This window comes from Mus caroli, unplaced genomic scaffold (assembly GCF_978045245.1).
Source record: "Mus caroli unplaced genomic scaffold, Mus_caroli_1 scaffold_5, whole genome shotgun sequence".
Taxonomy (NCBI): domain Eukaryota; kingdom Metazoa; phylum Chordata; class Mammalia; order Rodentia; family Muridae; genus Mus; species Mus caroli.
In genome coordinates, this window is record NW_028227260.1 from 116,466,084 (window position 1) to 116,476,581 (window position 10,498).

The window sequence follows — 10,498 nt, forward strand, 5'->3', positions numbered from 1 at the left end:
GAGATTCTCCAGCATGCTATAGTGGGAAATGTGGCAAGGAATGAGCTGTTTGATAAGAGGAGGGCAAGCATGGGGATAAGCATCTGTAGACTTGGGCTACTTGTTCCCAGCAAAGAATCTTGAATAAATGTCTGCTTATCTTCTGGGTTATCCATACCTAACTGCAAGGAATCAGTTTGTGGTTATGTGAGCTCCATTTTAAAATTGTTCTCATGATTTAGGGGTGTGACATTAGGGATTGTGGGAAATTTATAACATGGGGTATGTTATAAGTTGTGTGTCTTGTAGCATTGGAAAAAATATATATCCTTGCTTGTTACCAAACTGCCCTGAGTCTCCTCTCTCTCTCTCTCTCTCTCTCTCTCTCTCTCTCTCTCTCTCTCTCTCTCTCTCTCTCTCTCTCTCTCTTTCTCTCTCTCATATTTTCTGGTGCTGCAAATGAAACCCAAGAACTGGCATGTTTCAGGCAAGCCATGAACTCTAATACTGATTTCTATGTTGCTATTCAATTAGACATCTCTATTTGCATGTCCTGTGGGCACTGCAACATTTAACCAGGGGATTTGGGGAAAGGCACTTCTGTCTGAATCTCAGGGCCTTCTGTACAATGACGTGTCAGAAACAGTTTTCTGGGCTCTTTCTGCTCTGACAAGCTGAGGTCCCATGTAAAGCTAACTAACCAGCAGAGTGCTCCACCCTGAGTACAAGACTTGTCCAGACAACAAGTCTTCAAGGTGTTCAAAGGAGAGTAAACGTCTCGCTGCAAGGTCTTTTTTTTTTTTTTTTATTCTCATTAAACTTGTTTTAATGGTCTCAAAATTCTGTGACAGATTTTTGGTCAAGTTGTTTCCATTAAAAAGTACTGATTTTGAAAACTAATAACTTAAAACTGCCACACACACACAAAAAAATGGTCCACAAAACATTCTTTCCTTCTGAAGGTTTTACGATGCATTGTTATCATTAACCAGTCTTTTACTATTAAACTTAAATGGCCAATTGAGACAAACAGTTCTGAGACCGTTCTTCCACCACTGATTAAGACTGGGGTGGCAGGTGTTAGGGGTAATATTCATTTAGCCTTCTGAGCTTTCTGGGCAGACTTGGTGACTTTGCCAGCTCCAGCAGCCTTCTTGTCCACAGCTTTGATGACAGCCACAGCAACTGTCTGCCTCATGTCACGAACAGCAAAACGACCAAGTGGAGGATAGTCAGAGAAGCTCTCAACACACGTGGGCTTGTCAGGGACCATATCAACAATGGCAGCATCACCAGACTTCAGGAATTTGGGGCCATCTTCCAGCTTCTTACCAGAAGTACGATCCATCTTTTCTTTAAGCTCAGCAAACTTGCATGCTATGCAGGCTGTGTGACAATCCAGAACAGGAGCATAGCCAGCACTGATTTGGCCTGGATGGTTCAGGATAATCACCTGAGCAGTGAAGTCAGCTGCTTCCATTGGTGGGTCGTTTTTGCTGTCACCAGCAACATTGCCTCGTCTAACATCTTTGACAGACACGTTCTTTACATTGAAGCCCACATTGTCCCCAGGAAGAGCTTTACTCAAAGCTTCATGGTGCATTTCAAGAGACTTGACTTCAGTTGTTACATTGACTGGAGCAAAGGTAACCACCATGCCAGGTTTGAGAACACCAGTCTCCACTCGGCCCATGGGGACAGTGCCAATGCCTCCAATTTTATAGACATCCTGGAGGGGCAGTCGCAGAGGCTTGTCAGTTGGACGAGTTGGTGGTAGGATACAATCCAAAGCTTCCAGCAGTGTGGTGCCACTGGCACTGCCATCTTTGCGGGTGACTTTCCATCCCTTGAACCAAGGCATATTAGCACTTGGCTCCAGCATGTTGTCACCATTCCAACCAGAAATTGGCACAAATGCTACTGTGTCAGGGTTGTAGCCAATTTTCTTAATGTAGGTGCTGACTTCCTTAATGATTTCCTCGTATCTCTTCTGACTGTATGGTGGCTCGGTGGAATCCATTTTGTTGACACCAACAATCAGCTGTTTCACACCCAGGGTGTAAGCCAGAAGAGCATGCTCTCGGGTCTGCCCGTTCTTGGAGATACCAGCTTCAAATTCACCAACACCAGCAGCAACAATCAGGACAGCACAGTCAGCCTGGGATGTGCCTGTAATCATGTTTTTGATGAAGTCTCTGTGTCCTGGGGCATCAATGATGGTCACATAGTATTTGCTGGTCTCGAATTTCCACAGGGAGATGTCAATAGTGATACCACGCTCACGCTCAGCTTTCAGTTTGTCTAAGACCCAGGCGTACTTGAAGGAGCCCTTTCCCATCTCAGCAGCCTCCTTCTCAAACTTTTCGATGGTTCGCTTGTCGATCCCACCACATTTGTAGATCAGGTGGCCGGTTGTGGTGTACTTGCCGGAATCTACGTGTCCGATTACGACGATGTTGATGTGAGTCTTTTCCTTTCCCATTTTTGCTTTGAATTAGCGGTGGCTTTCACAATACCTGCGTTCTGACGGCAAACCCGTTGCGAAAAAGCTCGCTGCAAGGTCTTAACAAGGTCCAAAGAATCAAAGATGATGTAGGAAAGGACAGAGCAACTACAGGAAGAAAGGATCAAGTCTATGGCAGTGCTGTTACAATGTGTGTTTCTTATCTGGGGAGTGGAAATGGAAGGAAGAGTTTGGTTAGAAACAAAAAGTCATGCACACTGAGTAGAAATCAAGGTCAAAGTCTGACCTTAAGTCCCTTAAAAATTTCACATTCTGAAATATCAGGGAACATTCATTATACACTGACCTATTGTTCTTTGGGATATGCACTTAATGAGGCCATTAAGTTATTCCATAAGCCTTTATTGAATGACTTCCTTGAACTAAGGCTTGTATTGATTGCTAAAAGTAGACATAGATAAAATACGGTTTTACCCTTGGAGGGGCCTCAGTTGGAGCAGACAACTATAATGTGATAGCCTGTTAGGGGGTCTTACAGGGAGTGTTAATGTGCAAAAAGAAGCCAGATGCCTTTGAAGGGAGGACAGGAGGTGAGGCCTGAGTAAATTTCAAAAGCTCACTAAGATTTATCACACTGGGAAGGAAGAAGGGAGCACTTCAATCTCCAGGCTTCCCCACTCTTGTTGAAAAGTGTCTGGCGTCCTCAAAAAAAGAATGCTGTGAGCACAATTTAGCTGTGGCTATGGCTAGCATCTCACCAGATGTTGCCACATTATCCCACAGGTCCCGGGAAAGCATAGAGATGTTTCAAAAGCAGGGCCTTAACTAAGTTATTGCAAAGGAACGATTGAGAAAAATACCATCTGTTTCAAAGAGAGCTGATGAGTTAGTTCAGCTCTGTAGAGGGGGCACTTTGTGGATAGATTAGGAAGGCTAATTTTGAGTTCAAACCAACCAGTCACCATTTATGGGTCTTGATCTGGTAGCATGACCTCTTTCTTCCTAGTTTCTTGTATTCAACATGGCAGTGCCCTGTATGGGTGGATTGGTTTGTTAACTGGTTTTTGGAACAAAATATCTGAAAATGGCAACTAGAGAAGGAAAGGCTCACAGTTAGAGGGTATAGTCATTCATGAGCAAGTGAAAGTCACACTGACAGGAGTTTGAGGCAGTTGGTCATACTGTGTCTGCAGTCAGAAAGCTCAGAGATGACTATGGTTTCTCAGTTAAAGTCTCCTTTTCATTTAATCCAGACCCCACCCCACCCCCATCTATGACACTGTATCACTCACATTCAAGATGGATCTTAGCGCCTCTGCTCAATATAATTCCTTCACAGGCAGGCCTGGAGGTTTGTCTCCTTGGTGATTCTCTATCCTGTCAAGTTGCCAATCAATATTAACCATCTTAAAAGGTTTCTTCAATGCCTAGCTCCTAAGCTACTCCCTCACTAAAAAAGAAAACGAAAGAAAGAAAAGAAAAAGGGAAAAAGAAAAAAAGAAAAGAGAAGAAAATGGACACAGAAAATCAACCTGAAATTAGTCTAAAAGCATCAAAGAAAAATGGCCTGTCAGCCATCTCCAAATGCTGTTCTCTCTCTGATTTTCCAATCACCATGGTTACCCTTAAGAAAAATTATTTCAGATTGGAAGATTGTATTTCTTAGGATGATGAAAGGTTCCCTCAAATATAGCTTTTAACCTTCCATTAGGAAAAAAATGAACATGATCAAATAAATTGACATTATTTCCCGAATATGTTAGGATCACAATCTTATACTCTGTTGGTGTCTATTCCCAGCCTGAGCAGGAAGCCCAGGTAACTAGGAAGACTTGCTACCTCCTAAAATTTCCTTCCAGGGATGGGAAGATGGATCAGTGGGTTAAGTATTTCTTGTGGAAGCATACGGACCTATGTTCCAGTTCCCGGCACCTACATAAAATCTGTGCATGGGCTATGTGCCTATAAACCCATAACTATGGGTTGTGGAGGGGGGTGGACTTGTTGGAGCTCGCTGGCCATCAAGTCCAGCAGAAATAATGAACTTCAGGATCAGTACTGGTAATGATATGTAAGCCCATCCATCCTCCCACAGACAATGCAACCTGTGTCTGGCTCTGACCCTTTTAGGTGGCTTCTGGGCAGTATAACCATGATTGCTTTGCATTGTAGGTAGATGAAGAAGAATGGCTTGAAATCCCTTCTCACTATACTTTCTCTGAAGAGAGATTAGGTGAAAGTGAAGGTAAAGTCCTGAGCCTACAGTCCCGAGGACAATTTCCTAGGCCCTGGCCACCTTGGTCAGGTGGCCCCGGGAGAAAGCAGCGAAGAGTCACCCACTCTCTGTACAGCACTAGGTACCACGTAGTGTTTCCAGTAGGGAGAGCTTCTTGCGCACCCGGGAATGAGTTGTGAGTGGCTATTGAACATCCTGCTCTAGTGTGAGTTTCTTTTCAGGCTGAGCAACCACACACACACACATTGCATTCAGGGCTCCTGATTCGAAGCAGAATGGGCCAGGGGAAGGGGCAAATGTTTCTCTTGCCAAACGGACAGCTGTTTTGGTAAATGGCAAAGCGAGCCCTGCCAGAGGTCTGCAAGGCCTAAAGGAATGCTGAGTGCCCTGCTGTTTCCATCATAGAACGTCTGCCCTCTCACCTTTCTCCCCCTGCCATGGCTGCCTCCTTGCTGTTCCCCAGATGCCAGGCATGCCCCAGCACCAGGACCTCTACAGTTACCAAGCTGAATTGATTAATACAGGACGCTAGCTTCAGACATTTGATGTATTGTTGAACAAACAGGGTGACAAAGTGAGCGCTCTGCTCATATCCTAGCTTCTCTCAGAAACCCTCGCTAAGCTCCTTCCACAAAATTCTGACCAGTTACATTTCTCCTTTGATGAGAAAAATTAGAGATATCAAGACCTTAAGCCTAGCTCTTCAAGGACTCTACTGCCCCAGCAAGTCAAAAGTCTCTGGTAAGAAAAGTAGCCATGTGCTTGCTAGCCATGGCCCCAGCTTGGTCTTCTGAGTTCCTTCTGTTACTGAAAGGCCCCTGCCCTGTCTCTAAATCCTTTATCACAGGAGGCAGGCAGCAGTCCTGGTTGCCAGGATGGATGGATGACTTACTTACTCACTTGTGTCAGTAGCCATCTCAGTTGCAGGGCTCTGGACGGCAAGTGCCCTTTAGAGCCCTTTTATATTCATTGGCATCCACAGCTTGTCCAGCCATCCTCCTGTGGGTAGAGGCAATCAGACATGCTTGCCTACACATAATGACCAGGGCTAGATATACTCAGGCAAATCCGTTGCCTAAGGCACCCTCTGCCCCATACCCCCCGAAAAAATCCAAAGACAATCAAGACACCAGAAGGCCAGTGAGGGCAAGATCATGTTTGGTTCTTAATTTCCAAAGGCTGGTGCAAACCCAGAGATCGGAGGTAAAAGGTAAAAGTCAGATTCGGAGTGTGGAGATGGCTCAGTGATATGTGCACCTACTGTGAAAGCAAGAGAACCTAAATTCAAATCCCCAGCACCCATGTAAAGGCTCTACTTAGCAGTGTGAGCTAAGCTACTTGGCAAGCACAAGCACACAGGCACACACACACACACACCAAATAGGTGTGAATGTGTATATGTGTATGTGCGCCAGATGTCAGTTACACCATTGCTAGAAAAAAAAAAAAAAGATGGGCTAGGAAAGCAATGGGAAGAGAACAGTAAGAAAATCCAGTTGCTGTGAGGGCAGCATAGTGTGGGTATGTGTGATTGAGGCAAAACCACAAGCTCAAGTGTGAATGAGAGCGCTATTGAGTTAAAGCCCAGGATCAGACTCAGGGGGATGTTACAGCTTCCTGGCCCAGCCTTGGAAGAAGTCTTGGAAGAAGTCTTGGAAGAAGTTCAGAGTCTTGTCTGAAATCAAGCAGACCTTTTCTCTCATATCAGGGGTTCATGTGATTCAAATCTAGCACTAGTGTTTTAGGGCCTTAAGTCTCCTAAATGTTGAAGCTAATGAAGGTCATTGGCATTATAGTGAACTGTCCTATATAGAAGAAGGTGTCACCATCCCCACTCCCTCTGGGCTGGAAGTGAGCTTTCTGTTTGTTTCCTGGATATTGAAACAAAGGGGCCCTGACTCAGACACATTCTTTCAAAAAATCTTCATTGTGGGGAAAGAAAAAGACTTGCCAAAGTAGGCTGGCTTTGCTATCACAAGTTTCCTGCCCAATGCTCCAGTCCACAGAGATAACTTGGCCTCCTATTCACAAAGGCACCTCTTGGGAATGAAACATCTCACAGTCAACCTGGCCTTGACAGTGTAATAACAATCCGGTTTTGCTTGCTTGCAGAAGGCAACGGAACCCTGGAACCCCGCAACCCCACGAGTCCAGGGATCAAACTGACTTTCTCATAAGTCTTTTAAAGAGGGCTTTGCTGTGGAGTCCAGCAAGCCATCCTAGGACTGTTGATCGTCTCACCTTGGCTTCTCCAGTGTAAGGATTGAGGATATGTGTCACCACATTCACCTTTCTAATACTTTTGGTTTTTTGAGGGAGAGTCTCTTGTAAGTTGAGGTTGGCCTCAAGCTTGGTATGTAGCTCATGGTAACTTTGAACTCCTCATTCTCCTGCCTCCACCTCCTGAAGGCTGGCATCCCAGATGACGAAAGAATCATTGCACCCTGCCAATTCTTTTATTACCACTACAATTTGATGAGAAAAAACAACAAATCATTATAAACTTCTTCCTTGGGTGAAAAGGAACCTTTCATGAACTGCTTTCTCGGTGATGTTTTTAACAAGAATAATAACTATCATATAATTGAGTTTTTATATTATTTTAATTAGTTTAAAGAGCAATAGGTTTAGACTATTGATGTATGGCACTTTGTGCATGCTTTGGATGTGTTCTGAACCTAATTCTTACCACACCACTGGGCCAGAGGCTCTCCAAGTAGGCCCAATTCACAGAAAACACCAGTGACTTGCCCAAGGCCACATGGCTAACATGAGACAGAACCAACTTCAAACCTACATCTGCTGAACCCCAAACCCCATATCCTTAATCACTGCCTCCTCTTTCCCAAGACAAAATTTTAGTTCTGTTAATTCCAGACCCCACCTCAGACCTATTGACATAGAATCCCGAAGGGCGGGGCACCTACACATATCAAACTGAAGGGTTCTGTGATATTCAGAAATAGGCTTACTAATATCATGTGGCCTTGTGAGGCTGTATGCCACTTTGAGACTAACACTGCTCAGTAGTGTTGCTCATTGGAAACCATGACTGTGGTGCCAGATGTAGCCCTAGAAGTTGGGAGTCAGAGGCAGCAGCATCACGAATTCAAGGTCACCCTTGACAACATATTGACTGCAGGAGACGGTTTTGTACTACGGCAAAGGAAACTGCTAAGTGACTGAAGAGGAAGTCTACGAAATGGGGGAAAATCTTTGCCAACTATACCTTTGATGGTTCATTAGTTTCTAGAATATACAAAGAACTCAGAAAAACTAAACACCAAGGAAACAAAGAGCCCAATTATAAAATAGGATCTGGAACGTAAATAACAAGACACACATCCATGTTCAGTTCAGATGCATTCCCACCTCCTTTCTCCCCGCCCCACGGAAACTTTCTGCCCTCAGTAACTCCCCCATCCTGGTTCATAGCTCATGAATTCTGGGTTCTTTTCTCCATTTCTTTCCTTAAATCCTTTCGTGATAGCACATGCCAGTAGGCAAATGTTGAAGGGGACAAGGAAAGAAGATCATGAGTTTAAGGCCAGCTTGGTTTACACACACAGAGAGAGAGAGGTGGGGGGGGGGAGAGAGATAGAGACAGAGACAGAGAGACAGAGAAAGAATATGTCTCTCTCCTGGTGTAACTTTGAGAAAAAAAGAAATAGCAATAGTCTCTGCCTCAGAGGGTTCCTGTGAGAACTTTGCTCTCTCTTTTGTAGCACTAGAAATTGAACCAAGCTTATTCTAATACTGGCTATCCACAGCTCAGATGTGAGGTTTACATAAAACCATTCAGGTAAGAACTTTCAAAGTCCTGGGAATAAATCCACTTAGTGGATACTGGCAGTCCTTACTACTGCTGTCTCCTTTGAGTTACTGCAGTTTAAGTGAAGGCATCCCTCAATACAGCAGAGAAGTAGCCGACTGCATCTGAATGGTTTCTCCCATCTCACTCCACTTACATGGATGGCTCCAGGCTACACCCACTTGGGATGAAGAAGTAGAAAACAGAGGTGAAGATTAGAGGCAGTGAGTTTTGCTGACCTTAGAAAGACCTAGAAGTTTGTTCTATCCCTCAAAAATCCCAGTACAGTTTGCTTCTTTTCTTTCATCCACCTAGTGAGTAGGATCCCCTAGGCCTTCTTTGCCTATGATGTACATTTTTACTTCAATTTCACCTTGATATAAACCAAACAAGAGTGGGAATGGCCAGGGTCTAATGGCCCTTTCCAGTCCTACCCAGGGATGGTTATCAATGTACCAACATCCCAGGCACACCTGTGATGTTGTGTACACCAGTGAATCTGTACTTATGATTTGCATGCTACTTCTCCTCTCTTTCAAGGCCTACTTCAGTATTGAGTTTCCATCAAATGGAGTAAAGGGGGCTTCAAGCCCACTCCTAGTTTATTCTCCTATTAAGTTCATAATAAATTTTGTTTATTTCTTTAACTACAATTTCTGTCAAGAAGTTCATGAAGAGATTTTATCCAGTCCCATCCTTTAAGAGATGCTTCCTGAAAGCTAACCAGTCAGCAGCATCACAAGGAGAGAACTGTGGTCTGCTTATTTCAAAAAAAAAAAAAATGTTGCTGTTTTGTGATCCTGGGAATTGAGTTTAAGACCTGATGCCTGCTCAGCCAGAGCTCTATCCCTCTTTATGTTTTGTTTTGAGATAGAGTCCCACTAGATTGCCTAGGCTACCTTGGAGTTCACAATTGTCCTACCTCAGCCTGCAGAGGAGTTGGGATCACAAGCCTGAGCAAGCAGCTTTGGCTGTTATCTGCACCTACACACATGCCTCCACCTTTATTAATAAGGAGATAGCTAAACAGACAAGACTGCAAGAAAGCTCCAGAATTCTTGGTCTAAAAACAAAAAAATCATTACAGGAGGCTGGAGAGATGACTCAGTTGATTAGAGTTAATTCATATTTTTATTTTATAACCATTAACGCTGAGAACAGGACTTTGCATATATACATACTTAAATGTTAAAAATGAAAGAAGACTGTTTCAGGCCATTTTAGAAGCTATTAGAACCACTCTTATCTATAACCATATGACCCTGATCTCAAGAGATGTTGCAAATTCTGTCCTATCTCAAGCCCAAATTCACTTAATATGATTAGTTCATAAAACTCAAGTCTGCAATTCAAAAGCAATTAAAAGTCAAGCACTACAATACATATTAAAAAGCCTTTATTCACCACAATTAAACCATTATACTTCTACAACACCAGAAAACTTTATATATACAGTAAAAAAAAAAAAACACTGTAATTTACAGCATACCATATAGTCTTTAATCTGAGCCCAAATGTTTCACAGTGGACTAGTTAGTATTGTCTGGTATGCACACACGCACAGTGCAAAGTGCACATGTGTGTCCAGAAAGAAACTATGCAATACAGTCACAAGATGAATGTGGGGAGGTGCTGCCACAGCCTCGGGTTGAGAGACAAATCTGAGGAACAGTTGGAGAAAGAAGAGCCTGATGCTGCCAATGTAAAAACCAGGAGGCTTGCTTGGTTCGAGCAGAAAAGTACACAGGGAAACATACTTGTGTCCTTGCTAGCTAGGAACAGACTTTATCACCGGAGAGAAAAGTTGTAGATTTTGACAGTCCTGAGTCTGGTGTCAGCAGGTGGATCAACCTCTGGAAGACTATAGAGCCTAAGAACCCTGAAACTCGAGCAGAATCCCTGGCATCTTCAGCTGCATCCCTCATGCAGAGTGATCAGTTCTTAGGTGGTCTGGAAAGGCAAGGTAAGTGTTCCACCTGTACAGATCTCAGTGCTGTCGTTACTTCCC

The 10,498-nt window shown here is 43.8% G+C and overlaps 1 pseudogene; it reads right to left on the reverse strand.

The window, feature by feature from the left end:
- Positions 1–925: 925 nt before the first annotated feature.
- LOC110285691 (elongation factor 1-alpha 1 pseudogene) lies at positions 926–2,512 on the reverse strand (annotated as a pseudogene).
- Positions 2,513–10,498: the final 7,986 nt, after the last annotated feature.